This window comes from Chinchilla lanigera, unplaced genomic scaffold, assembly GCF_000276665.1.
Source record: "Chinchilla lanigera isolate Chin_1 unplaced genomic scaffold, ChiLan1.0 scaffold00040, whole genome shotgun sequence".
Classification (NCBI taxonomy): Eukaryota; Metazoa; Chordata; class Mammalia; order Rodentia; family Chinchillidae; genus Chinchilla; species Chinchilla lanigera.
Window position 1 is genome coordinate 13570682 of NW_004955441.1, and position 14418 is coordinate 13585099.

Below are 14418 nucleotides of genomic sequence, written 5' to 3' on the forward strand. Positions count from 1 at the left end.
CATCAGGAGCACTAGAGCAAGGATGCAGTGTGGACTTGGAAGGATACCAGGAGCCTCTTGCTATCTGAGCATATTCCTGGGGCTCACTGGATTCTTCCATTCAATCTCCTGCTTCCAGGAGGCTTCCTTTCTTGGCTTCTCTACAGGTGCTTCAGCGGTCTTTCACTTGATACTGAACAGCTCTTTCCAACCTGTCTGTCTCCATATGTCCATCGATGACACTGTTATATTCTTTTTCTTTTGCAGTACTGCGGCTGGAACATAGTGCATTGCATGTGCTATACAAGCATTCTACCACTGAACTACATCCCCAGCGAGTCTGTTGTTTTTGGTTGATCTAGGTAATCACAGTCTTGGCTTTCCCCCACCTGCTCTTGCCTGCTGAGGAATTATATTACTGTACATAAGAACTCTAGAAGAAAGTGCTCACATCTGTTGTTACCAAGACTATCTTACTTCACTTCAGTCTGTAGCCAATCCTGTCCAGTCCTGTCAGGGCATGATGGTTTTCTTTATCTGAGGCTTATCCTTCTCGTTGTTCACTTTGTCTTGGTAACTCTCTGAACTGTGTGGGGATGATCACATTTCCCCCAGGTGACAGCTGAGGACAGCGCATCTCTCCAGTGACATGTTCAAGGGAACCCAGAGTACTGGGAACAAGGTGACATGTGGGATCCTGGTGTCCATGCTGGGCTTCTTTCTACCTATCCTCCTCACCTCATTTATTCAGTGCAGACATTAAATTCTAAAGTGCCTACTGTGTGCCATAGGAAAAGCAGGCTTCTAGTCTTATCTCCCATAGCCCATAGCCCATTCACACAAACCACGTGTCCAGCCACACCGAACTAGCAGTTTCCCAGCTCTGCACCTCTGTCCCTGCCCTGTCACCTGCTGGAACTGCCCTCTCCAAGTTTTCTGCTCAATGAAATTTAATCATCTTTTAATCCCAAGTTCAGCTGTCCTCTCTTCCATATTTCCTCCCGTATAATTGCAGGAGGAAGTAATTCTTCTTGCTTGGAGTGCAGTTAATCAGAAAAGAGCAACTGTGAAGCCACCCCATCCCCTGTCTTGGACAGCAGTGTTTTGGAGGTGCATTTCATCTCCTCAAATAAAATGTGTGTGTAAAGCAGCCAGACGCTATGTTCCATGCATTTATGTATTCCTCAGTCTTGCATACAAGATTCATATTGAATCAGCAAGTGAGACCTGAGAAGGCGAAGTGGCTTCTCCAAGGTTTCACGCTGTTGCAACATGAATTCAGAACTCTTTACCCCGAGCTAGGCTGCGAGCAACGCAGTTTCCACTAGGACTAGCCACTCTGGAGGCCAAATGTGGCTGGAAATAGGCTAACACCCTCGGTGCAGTCCAATCCAGTGCAGACCAAGTCATCAGGAAGAATAGTTATTTGAACACTTGGGCTTGAAAAATTGACTTCCTCTGCTATTGGCTAGCACAAAATAAATAGCTCTGTCTATGGGTGTGTTATCAGTCAGTACTTACTTGAGAAACAGATTTAATGTAAGATATACAAATATATAAGAATTCACAAGATTGACTTACAGTGGACACCTGCAGAGCCAGATGTGGAAGAGCACAAAAGATCTGTCTGCGCGATGGAGATCCGAAGGATCCAGTCAAAGGCCTGGAGCTCACTGCAGTGTCCCGTGTGAGTCCCTATCAGGAGGCCAAAGGGTCTGCAAAGGAAGGTTGAAGGATCTCTGCTGGAGGCTGAAGAGTCTGCGTTGGAAGGCTGAAGATGATATCCAAGGGGAAGGCAGAGACTGGAGCTCCTCTGAAAAACAGTAGTGAGCCTTCATTGTTCATTTCCCCTTTATGCTATTCGGGTGACAGCCGCCCTAGAGTTGGTCTTCTATCCTCAGTAAATCCCCTCAGCCATACTCAAACTATGCAGATCCAATTTAGCTGGATGTTTCTTACTCAAGTTTTTTATTTTATTGTTTGTTTGTTTGTGGGTTTTTTTTGTTTTTGTTTGTTTTTGTTTTTGTTTTGCGGTACTGGGGATCGAACTCACAACCTTCTGCTTGCCAGGCAGGCGCTTCCTCCACTGAGCTGTATCCCCAGCCTCTTACTCAAGTTGACACAATCAGTTAACTATCACAGGGCCCTTCCTCCTTTTGTAAGCTTGTGTTCCATCCTCACTGTGAAGAGTAGGGAAATAAAGATAGTGATCAGAAGATGTCTTCATGGACCAAACCAAGGGGAGAATTAAGGAGTGACCCAGTGATACCTTCCTCAAATCATCTAGTCATCATTTCCATAAGCATTGTCTTCCCACACTGGGCTAGTTGAAGTGGGTACAAAAATAACATACAATCGCTACCATCATGGAGCACCAACTTAGTGACCACCCATGGCCACTGCAAACAATTTAAGTAAAAATCTCAAATTTGAAGAGTAATTCTTATGCTTCTTTTTGGCTAGCTGAAGAGATGAATTAAAGATGGGACTCCAGGCATCATTCTGTAGTGAAATATACATGAAATCTGTACATTATATACCGAATCCATCTTATACAAAAATGTAATAAAATACAAGTGAACATGCTTCCTAGGAGCCTCTCAGGAACCACTTGAGGTGGCAGTGGGAGGCTGAGGCTCCCAAGGGCTGCTCAAGTAACAAGGGATGAATGAATGGATGCTCACTCACTCGCCTTCAAGGAGGGCTGGGGGTGTGATTAACCGCAGGGGTCATGTTCTGCTTGGTCACAACTAAAGTGTTCAAGTCTACAGAAAAGAGGCTGATCTTGTCCTCTTTCCACTGTTCCTCTCAGGCTGTCTTTAAATAAACAATATTTATTTAAAGAACATGGGTTTGCAGCAATACCAGCTGTCTATTAAGACAGCTGTCTGTCTTGGTCCTTGTTGATTTGTGGCAATTTACTTATCAAAAGTAATGGACTACTACTTGAGCAGTAGCAGAAGCCACAGTGGAACTCAGGAGTCTTAACTTAGGCTTGCATCCTATACGTTAATATTCCACTGCCAATAGCAGTTCATTCTATGTGCTTATTTCTTAATGACAATTATCTGCATTACTCAAATAACTTTCTCATCCAAATTAAGTGTTAGGGTATTATTAGGTCAACAATACTAGTTTTCAGCAGGACATATTTCTCTGAAGTATAAAAGGGATTCAACGATCAAGCAAAGAGCCAAAGCCTATATCCCACCGGGCACTGTGCTAGGATGTTACAGTGTAAGACCTTCTCTGTTTACCTACTCTGACAGACAAAGCAAGAAATATCTAGTGTAAGGATAAAAAGTATATTAGCTTTACAAGTTATGGACTGATCTAAAAAAGTTCTAACTCCCTTTAGCAACTCATTAGGAGTACTTTATCTATGCAGTTACCAAAATCCCTACAGCATTTATTTTGTTCATGTGTTGGTATGGTGTATTTATAACTCAAGAGTAAAGTAGGATTTTTTAGATGTCTAAAACAACTTTTCAAAGTTCAAGGGCTCTGTCTCCCCTCAATCTAGTGATTGATCTAATTTCCCTGATTATATAATATATAAAGTTTGCATTTTCATAAAATGTATTCATGTTCCTATTCACTCTTCTTCCCCAGTACTTTACCCACTACAGTAAGTCACCATGACCTCTGTTACTTCTGTGGACTTCTCTGGTTCTTCGTGTTTTTATCGGTGTGCCTGACAAAGAGTAAGCAATAAACGTGGATGAGTCTACCATGATTCTGTATATATCCTGGCTGAAATTTGCTATTTCTTAATAATAATTACATCAGTACTTTACCCAGCCATTTATCAGTCTGTGTTTCTTATCCAGACATTTCCTTGCTGTATGATGCTCCTCAGGGTAGAAAAAACAAAAGCCCCTACTGCCACAGACATCTGCTCAGCACGTTCCTTTAAGACTACTTGTCTGCTGCTGCATTTCCCCGCCTGATTTTGCTTTGTTTAAATACTGTACATGTAAGCACTCATCTAGATGCTCAAAAGAACACACAAAGCAAAACAAGACATAGCATAACTCACCTTCCCTCCTGAAAACAGACAGCAAATCCTGTCCTTCTTTCCTACCTAACCCCGTTTTCCCCTTTAATCTGCTTCTGTTCCTTCACTAAACTCCATCTTCTCTTCTGGGCTGGGTTCTTTCTTATTCTTTGTTTTGGTTTTACATGGTATGTGTTTAAAATATAGCAGAAAGAAAATAACTTTCACTCCCCTAGCTAATGTGTAGCTAAATAACACAACAAAGAGGAAGTAGGTCTCTTGAACCAAATAAACTTTAGCAGTTAACAGTATCTTTTGTGTAGAAAAATTTTAAAAATACCTGTTGACATTATCATATTTTACAAATGTCAACTGTAAAAAATTCACATTGAATAATAACTGCTTTAAAGTGAGATCCCACAATATTGGACATGATTTATCATGATGGCGTGCCCGCAGGAAATAGATGGCAAGTACTTGATGGGTCTTTGCTCTGGTACCTCTGTGAGAAATGTTGCACTACCCTGTGGGCTGTATTTCTTGACACAGAAGTCATGGGGAAGTTTATTTAGCTCTATGATTGTTCTTGATGGGTGGATGAAAAGCATGTGGTAGATGGGTGAGGAATATGATGTAGTATATTTCTGAGTGTAAGTTTTTAGGGGATAATAATCTTTTGGAACCATCTCGATGGTCTGTGGGCTAGTATTCTATAAAATTTATATGAATCTGATAACAATACACATATATTTAATGAGCTTTAGAATATGATACTTTTGAATGTTTCATTGGTATTCAAAAAAGGCCATACTGTACCCATTTATGAGAGAAGGAGAGAGAAAAACAGAGAGAGAGAGAGAAAGAGAGAAGAAAATTGAAAGTAGTGATTGATCAAGGGGTCTTTAATCTTTTACTGAACTGATCCATTCTAAGTACATTCAATCCAATTTAGAGGATCATCACTGGCCTAGAACTCCTCAAAGGAAGCCGCTATACATATTCACCCTGAATTTTCCAGTGATGAGTGCAGTGCCAACAGGGCTACGTGGAGATATAGATGGGATCCTCACCTTTACAAGATCAGGCACTGAGTAGAAGGAGTCACATTTCAGTGAGTTCACAGGGGACACAAAATTCACAGGGACATGTGTTGTTTGAACACAAGGAAGAAGATTGCTTAATCTAATATTCCAAAATATTTATTTAGCCCATGACTTGGAACTCATCCCGACACCTGTCTGGAAAGATAAGTCAAATAAATAATGCTTTCTTTTCTGCCTTAAATGTCTATACTAAAGCCAGTGCAGTGGCACATGCCTGTAATCTCAGCACTCACGAGGCTGAGGCAGGATTGCCATGAGTCTGAGGCCAGCCTGGGTTACACAGTGAGTTCAAGGCCAGCCTGGACTACATAGTGAGACCCTGTTTCAAAAAAAAAAAAAAAGGGGGCTGGGGATTTAGCTCAGCGACAAAGCGCCTGCCTGGCAAGCGCAAGGTCACGAGTTCAGTTCCTGGTACCGGACAAAAAACCAAAAAAAAAAAAAAGCCTGTATCCGTTCATTAGACACTATAACAGTTGTTAGTTTTAGAGAACTTGGATTTATTTTTACAGTACATGAATGAACTGAATATGAGGTCACACAAGAACCAGGGTTTTTTTTCTCAATAACATTATTAAAGTCTCTACTAGATCGATTCCTGGTACCATAACAAGAAAAAATAAAGAGTAAAGCCTCTACCAGAAGCTGCTTGTTATTAATTAAAAGCCTGTTGAAATAGAGGAATAAATAAAAACCAACTATTTTTCCCAGCTGATTTGATTTTTGGAGAAGGTGGAAGAAACAGACATGTGACCTCTGGTTTGAGAAATGCCCAGGTAAACTCCTCCAGCACATCTGGATCCAAATTTGGCCTACAGAGGCCTGTAGTTTCTGCTTCAAAGGTACCATGGCTTATGGGAAGATTCATATGTATCTGTCCCCTGATTCAGTCTCCAAAAGTCAGCATGCTCCCCTGTCCCCTAGCTGCATTAATTGCCTCCAAGGGCTGGGGATTTAGCTCAGCAGCACAGTACCTGCCTGGCAAGCATGAGGTCGTGAGTTCGATTCCCAGTACCGAAAAGAAAAATTAATTGCCACCAAACACCCCATAAAGATTCTGTAAAGATCCTATGGAATTTTAAAATTCTACCAGTCTGTGTTTACAAGGTTCTTTGATTACTGTTCTGAGACTTTTGGTTCAGAATGAGAATACATACTATGTAGAGCCTCTTTCAAGAATGTTCATCAGTTTTCACTTGTTACTTAGAAATAGGAAGGCTTTATTAACTTAAAGCAAATGTCTACGTGAAACATATAATCTTCTAAGAGATTTAGTCAGACCCATCAAATTTAAAAATGCGAATAGAATTCTGAAAAGATAGCAGAGACTACACATAGGAGGCATTTTTTGAAAAAAATTCCCCAGATTCCTTCACAAAAAGAATACTTAGATACAAATGCCAAAATTTCTCGGAAATACTTATGATACAGCTAGGGGACAAAGTGGCTCCATAAATTTCAGAACACTGGCAGGAGACAGCCACAAGACTTGCGCGCTATCACCACCTATGCAGGAAGAGGGAAAGGGAAGGAACAATGTAATTTAAAAGATCAGGGAACAAGAAAGCCCTCAAGTAGTCAAGACATTCACTGGAAAGCACATAGGGGGGCCCATGTGATACAGGGGAGAAGAATAAGGAAATTTTAAAAAGCCAACCACCTTGAAAAATACTTCACAAAAGCTACAAAGCAGTGACCTCTGTGAAGTCAACCCTTTGTGCATTCAACCCCAACAAGACTTGTTTGGGCTTAGTTTCAATAAATAATAGACACAAATTAAATAAACTAATGGTCATCTCAGTGCCTTAAGATCTTTAGAGTATGATAATTCCATTTAATCTTGGCATGCCAATCCCACTCGGCTGTTGGAAATTGAACACTGCCATTTTGAGGGTTCTGGCAGGGACCAGGTGTTTTCATAAGAACTAGAACAACTGCAAGCTTTTCTCATCACTAGTCCACACGAATGAGTACCGAATGTAGGATCTTTGGGGGTTCATCCCTCTGCTGTTTTCTAGAATAAAATGGCTTTGGCAAAGATCCAGCCTCCTGGAGGCATACACTATAGGAAAGGGTGCTGCCAATATGTCCCTGCTGTGTCTAGAATCGCAGATCTTTCTAGTTTGGGAACATACACAGCTCTCTTCAAACCCAAGTCTTCCGATATCCTCAAATTCTGTTCTTTGCTGAGAAATAAGAAGGGAAATCCAGCCACACACCTCCCTGGCTGAGGAAAAGACACAGAATTGGCTAGAATGGAAAAGGGAAAGAAGAAAGAGGGAAAACATAAACATACACTGCAAGAGTTTTTCTCAGAAGTTTTTTCTAAAATGAAATTCCTTTCCTTGTGCACTCATTTGAAAGTTGAGGCCAGCAAAACATGGGCGTAACGACCAGCACATACACACACACAACACGCTAATGACGGGGCTGGCTCTTCCTACTATATTATTGTTCCTCTTCATTTTTCTACTTTCCAACATCTGTTCTAATCTAAATCTGCCTTGTTCACGGAGACTTAAGTTTCTGTACATAGAGTTTTAGACATATTTCAAATCATTTTTTAAACATGTTGATCCACTCAGAATTGACTTGCTTGTGATAGCAAGAATTATTCCATTTACTGGTACAACCAGCAGGATGAGAATGAGGGATAAATCATACTACGTTCCCTTCTTCCTGACAACGTCCCAGGGTTCCAGCCACCTTCCACAGAAACCGCTAGGATGGCCTTTGGGGACCTAATTCTTCCTGTGGCAATAATTCTTCCAGGGACTGGGTGTTTGTGTATGGTTGAGTCTTTGGTCTTTGTCATCATCAGCTGGCAAAGCCACGTCTTTCTGCCATGGTCTCTGATAGCTGTGTCTCATTTTGAGAATAATCATTACTGCAGCAACATGTTCCAATGCCAACCATAGGGATGCCCTGGGCTTTCCAGTTAAGTCATATAGAATGGGCCCAGTCTAAAACTTTCTCATACTTTCTCCTAATAGTGAATTTGAGAGAACAGGATGTACCATCGAGATTTACAATTCAGGCACACAATACAGGTATTGGCTAACTTGGTCAGACATCATCAACCGCTTTTTTTTCAGCCAATCTGGCAGAAGAGTTGGATTCTTGTGGGAGTCTCATGAACCCTTCCAACACTTTTCTGTTCAGCCCATTAATCAGCAGTAGAATAGCCAAGGGACCACAGTATTTTATTGCATCACAAAAAGGTCTGTGGCTGTAAATGGGAATACATTTCTGTCACTCCAGTTCTGATTGATTAGTGCTGAAGTCATCGCTAAATAATGATCACCAGTCCCCGAATCCACAAATGACTCAGTGGATGAATGAGACCTGAGTGAAACAAAAGTCTGTGAACGTAGCCTCTTCTTGCCGTGGAGGGCAGAGGTGTGGCAATGGTGAGGGAGAGGAGTGAAACATGAGATCTGACTAAAGAAGTGAAGAGAACACTGCCCCAGAATGGGACCTTGAGGTCCTTGGGGGCTTCCCTTCTGCATGCTGCTGCTTCTGACCGTCTCTGAATGCATCACCTCTCTTCAGTCAGGTCACTCTGACCTTGTTACCAACAGCTCCTACCTTCTATACACACAACGCCTCCTCCCAGGTTTCACTGCCTTCTCAAGTGACTTCGAACCTCTTCTCATTTAGGCCCTTACTCCCCTACTTCTGCTCTCCTCAGTCACTCCACTTACTTGTGCGTTCCATGTCATTCTCTTTTTTTTGTGGCTCCCACATCCGGGAATGTTCATGTGTGTAGAGAGAACATTCCGCTTACACATAGGTTTAGATGGCCTTTCCACAATGTTAGTGTATTCTATTAATCCTGGACACAGAGTAGGCAGGCTATTAGAATTGCTAGAATGCTTGCACAGTATCAGATTTAAGCACTGCTTCTCTGTGTGTGGTTCTTTGAGACATATCCAAAGACCTAATAGCAAAGTTTTTTTTTTTTTTTTTTAAGTTTTAAGTAAGCTCTGGTTGCTCTGCTGTCAGCACTGTTGAATGTCAAGCCTTGGCAGCTTTCCACTTGATAGAAGATGCTTCCTAAAGGTGCACTTTTGTGAAGTCTCTATAGAACCAGTCCATACCGGGCCAGATCTTGACTAAAATTCTTTCTGTCTCCTCTTTTTGGTTCTGTGTTTCCGCTTGTTAGATATACATCTGCCTGTCAATAGGAGATAGAATTGCGCTTTTTGGATAATGCAAACTCCGTGTTTTACTTCAAGAATGCCAGCGGTTATAATTTTTAAGCCTCAAATTTTCAAGAAATGGAAACTATTAAATTATATTGCATTTTAAAGTAGAAATGGCAAAATTACATAGCTAGAGATTTCCATAAAGTAGGATTGGCAATACCATTATTTATACTTTTTATAAATTTATACCCCACCACACGGGCTCCTCCTAACTTTATGCCTGTGTAGTAGTCTCAAGCTGTTTCTAATCTATTCTCTAACTTCCAGCCACTTTGGTTTTTGTCCCAGGAATTCTGAATGATTACAGAAATTTACAGGAGTTTAAATTGAAACAAAATATTCTGAAACTCAGGTAGACATAAATTATTCTTATTACTGTGAAGAAAAGACTTTTAGTTGCAACATCTTTTACTGGAAAGTCCTCGAATTTTCTAGATATGACTTGTAAAGATTCATGAGTTAGAATTTCACAAGGAAAAAAGCATTTTGGTGAAAACTTTTGAATGTAAAACAGAAAATCACGAAAGCAACTGGATGAACTTCTCTAGAAATCATCTACTAACTAAGCAAATGAAACCCACTAAACTTTTGGAAACTAAACATGCATGTTTATTATTTAGCTTCGATACTGAGTCTTTTTTATTTTCCTATGGAGTTGTTTGTAGAACTGATTCTTTTGAAAGCATGCTATTTTTACTTAGAATATCAATAACTTGATCCTGGTAATACTGTACAGAGGGCATTGGGTAGGAACCTGATGGCTTAGGTTTTACACTTGCATTGCTACATACATACCAGGTTTATGACTATGGTCATGTCTCATCAACACTGTGGACCTGATTTTTCTCTGGAATAATAAATATTTATTATTCTCAGGAATATTAAGTACCTAATCTCCTTGCCTCTTAATTGTTGTGAGGATCAGATAAGGTCCTAGTTGTAAGAACACTTTGACACTATAAAGTGCTATAGAATATAAGACATTCTATTCATTATTACCTCAGGATGCCTCTCAGATTACACTGCCTCAAATTTATTATTTAGGAAAAGTACAAACTTGAATGCCATATGGAGTCCTTGTTGACACTGCAGATGTTGGTTAATTTTAGATTCTAAAAGAACAAAAGAATAGAAACACTACCAGGCAAATCAGCCTCTCTTTAGCTTTTTCTTCGAAGTCTCCTATTATCCAAATAACAAACTAAAAATGGCAGGCTAAATATTATAGAAAATTACATCATTTGAAGCATTGAAATTCTGTATATCCAAGCCCTTCTGCAGAACATGAATTTATTTCCCCCCAAAGCACAGTGCCAATGAGTTTGATGCTATAAGATTAATTATTTTTTTCAGAATAAGTGAAAGGATCTAAAAATTAAACTTTAACTTTGACTAATGCAGAGTCAGGGGAAACATTAAAGTCTCAGAAGAACCACAAAAAGGTATGCAATCCATTTAGATGTCCAGAGTCTTTCTTGAACTAATGGAAAAAGGAATTAAAAGCTCAGCAAATCTTGGGATCTGATTCTGAATATCTGGTCATATTTATAAGAGGGAATTTCTCTGCAAAAGAACAGGTGTGACAAATGTACACATGCACATGACAACTGCTTTTACGGTCCCAGTCATTTGGAAGACCTGTTCTGCTCTCGTGTGCCACCTGTATAAGACATCTCTTTTCATCTTGTCATCTCCTTCTCTCTGCTTACACAGGCATAAACAAGAGGTAGGTGTTTCTGTAAAATATATAGATGGCATCTGTCACTTTATCTTTTGTTTGCATACCACCCACTCAAAGACTATATCCTAGAACAAGCTGAGCATTTTGTGAGTGTCTTAAAATTGGAAAAAAAAATTATGGAAGCAGTGGAACAAAGGATACTCCATGTACTTCCATTACCCCATAATGAATACGAGGTAACAAAGGAAACCTCATAGCAATTAGATTACCTAAAGCAATTTAAAATGGTCCAGTTGGTATTCTAAGCCTATACTTTTTTTTTTTTGGTACCAGGAATTGAATTTAGGACCTTGCACTTGCCAGGCAGGCGCCTGAGCTGCTGAGCTGTATCCCCAGCCCTTAAGCCTATATTTTTAATGCCATTTTTCAGAGAATAATTTGGTCTCAAGGCTGCCACATACCTTTTAGGTATTAAGACAGGTACAAAGTATCACTCTGTCACTCTAAGGCCTTTAAGACAGTGACAGAGGCCTCTTAGTCCTTACGGCTCTTAGGGCCTTAAGACAGGTGACAGGGTATCACTCTAATTAGAAATTAATTTTCAAACAGAGGCTATACATGTTTTGCCTATAAAAATTTTGTTCTTCAGCAAGGCATAATGGCACGTGCCTGTAATCTCAGCATTCCAAGAGGCTGAAGCAGGAGGATCACAAGTTCAAGAAAGCCTGGGCAATTTAGTGACTTAGTGAGAACTGCCTCAAAATAAATATATAAAAAAGCAATAATGATATAGCTTACTGTGAAGGCATTGGGTTCAATCCCTAATACTGCCAAAAAAAATCAAACAACAACAACAAAAAAAACCAAGCAAACCAGAAAACAAACACCTTGTTTGTCTAAAAAAGCAAGAATTGCAGAAGATATTTTAACCTGTACTTTAGTGATGTAAAGGGTGCTATATTGTGACAGTTAAGTGACTGCATCAACTTGAGTAAGAAACACCCAACTAAACTGGCTCTGCACCGTTCCGGGTGTGGAAGACCCACTGTGGAGGGACTGTTGCCAGAATGGTATAAATGAGAAGAAGAAAGAAGGCTACTGCTTCTGCTTCTTCGGAGGAGCGCCAGTCTTTGCCTTCACTTTGGACGTCACCTTCAGCCCTCCTGCACAGATTCTTCAGTCTCCAGCGTAGACCTTTTGGCCTCCTCATAGGGACTGGCACGGGACACTACAGTGAGCTCTAGGCCTTGACTGACTCTTGCGGATCTCTGGCGCACAGGCAGCCCTTTTGTACCCTTCCGTACCAGACGCTGTGGGCGGCCATTGTGAGTCACTCTTGTAAATTCTTGCCTTAAATCTATGTCCTTAGTAAACACAGATACATGTATATTTCAAAGTTTACTCTCCTGTGGATTAGAAATATTAAAAGTAAATCCTAAGGGTGGGTTATATGGTGCTGCTTGTTTTGGATGATGTCTAGACTTTTTAGCATTAAGACAATATTATTAGCCAGCCCCTCCTCCGTCTGGCTCGTAGGGTCCCTCTTAGTACAAAAGGCCTAATAAGATGAATGCAACTTTATTCTATGTCACATAATTTTCTCAAGTTAAAACAAAACTTAAACCCCTCTGAATATTCTTCCTGTGTGAACTTTGGATCAGTCCAGATGACTATAGGTTTAAACCAAAAATGGATTCAAATAGCTTCATTCACTCCTGAACGTGAGCAGGAATGGACCCCTCGATACAGGGCCTTGCTCTTCTTAGGTTGCGTGGATTTAAGCATAGGTCCAGGGAGTGCTTGGAGGAGGGGAGGAGAACTCTGGCCTGGGGGTCAGTCCATGGCAATGCAGCTGTGGTAGCACTGTTCTTACCAAGAATAGAGGAATCTGGGAACTAACTGGGAGAACTGTCAGTTTCAAACTATGAGCGCAACATAATTTTAGTGTGAAGATATTGAATCCATTAAAATTGTAATTTAAATTAGGATAATCAAAAAGGTAACCTCATTGGCCTATGAAACTGAATAATTTAAATTATCTGGTTCAGGCGAAGCTTGATCCAGGCCTCAAACAGTATGATCCAGGACATGATTTTTCCCTCTGAATTTTTCAGTTCAGCATCTTTAATATTGATTCTGTTAGACATGTCTTTATTAAGCATCTTCAATATTAGTTCCAGTCTGTGTGTGTGTGTGTGTGTGTGTGTGTGTGTGTGTGTGTTACTGTGGATACATGTGGATACAGCTACAACTTCAGCCTCCTTTTAATTTTTTTTTTTGTTTTGTTTTAATTCAGGGTCTCAATAAATTGCTAAGTACCCAGGCGGGGTTCAAGCTTGCAATCCTCCTGCCTCAGGTGCTGGGATTACAGGTTTGTGCCACCATTCCCAGCTAGTTCTATTCTTAAGCAAACTCCCCCTTTGTGTGACTGAAAAGGCTGCAAACTGCTCCAGGAACTGTCTGCATCTAAGCCCAAATCCAGAGATGACATTTTCTAGTAGGTTTAGAGTCAATTACTGGGGCCAGGGGAATAGGAGATACAAGAGGGTCTAGACTTTGATCACATGCTTTACCCCTAAGGCATGGAGATGGGGGAGGGGACATCACTGCCCACCCCAAGATAGTGGACTAAGAGTGAAGGAGGTCATAAGTTCCCAGAAGAAAATGAAAATGTAATCACTAGCCTAGTCTCCTCCACAGATACTCAGGGACCAGGAGCACAAATAATTTCAAGTCTTCTTTTTTCCCTTAGAAGGAATTATTGATATTCAGTATGTAAGGTTAGAGTCCACATCTTGGCAAATAAGAGAAAAGAATGGCCCAAACTGGACTCTTTCAGTGCTACATCGCTCATGCATATTTCTATACTTGTATATATTCTCCTAAAAAACTCACATTAAGAGTCCTAGGATTCTTCTTTCACGTGTCTGGAATCTAACAGACAAAAAAAGGTTTTCTCAGGGCTGGGAGAACTACAGTAAAGATGGAATATTAACTCTACATGGCCCAGCTACAAACATATTTACAAAATGTGCCTACCTACAACTCCACCAAGCCTATAAGCCTGTTTCCCAAAAACAGCTATGAGAAAATGAGGAATTACTAAGGGAAATAAGAAGGAATGTTAATAGAAGGTCAAAGAGTATCTGACCTTGGGCCAAGGGCACCCTTGAACAGTTTGTGTCAAAGTTCATCTCACAAATTCTCAAACTCCAAATTCATCATCTCGTTCTTAGACTTCATTCCAGAAGGCTTCTGTGTGATGAATTAAGACAATCCAGGTGTTTTCTAGAACCTATAATTGCTTAACTCAGGCAGAATCAAGGAAATCTCTGGGTTTTCTTCTCTTTTTAAAACCATCATTCCAAGTATTGTTAGCTGCAGGAGAGGCAGATAAGATGTAAAAAAAAAATCCTTATTGGAAAAAATACAAAGATGTAACTTCCAGGCCAA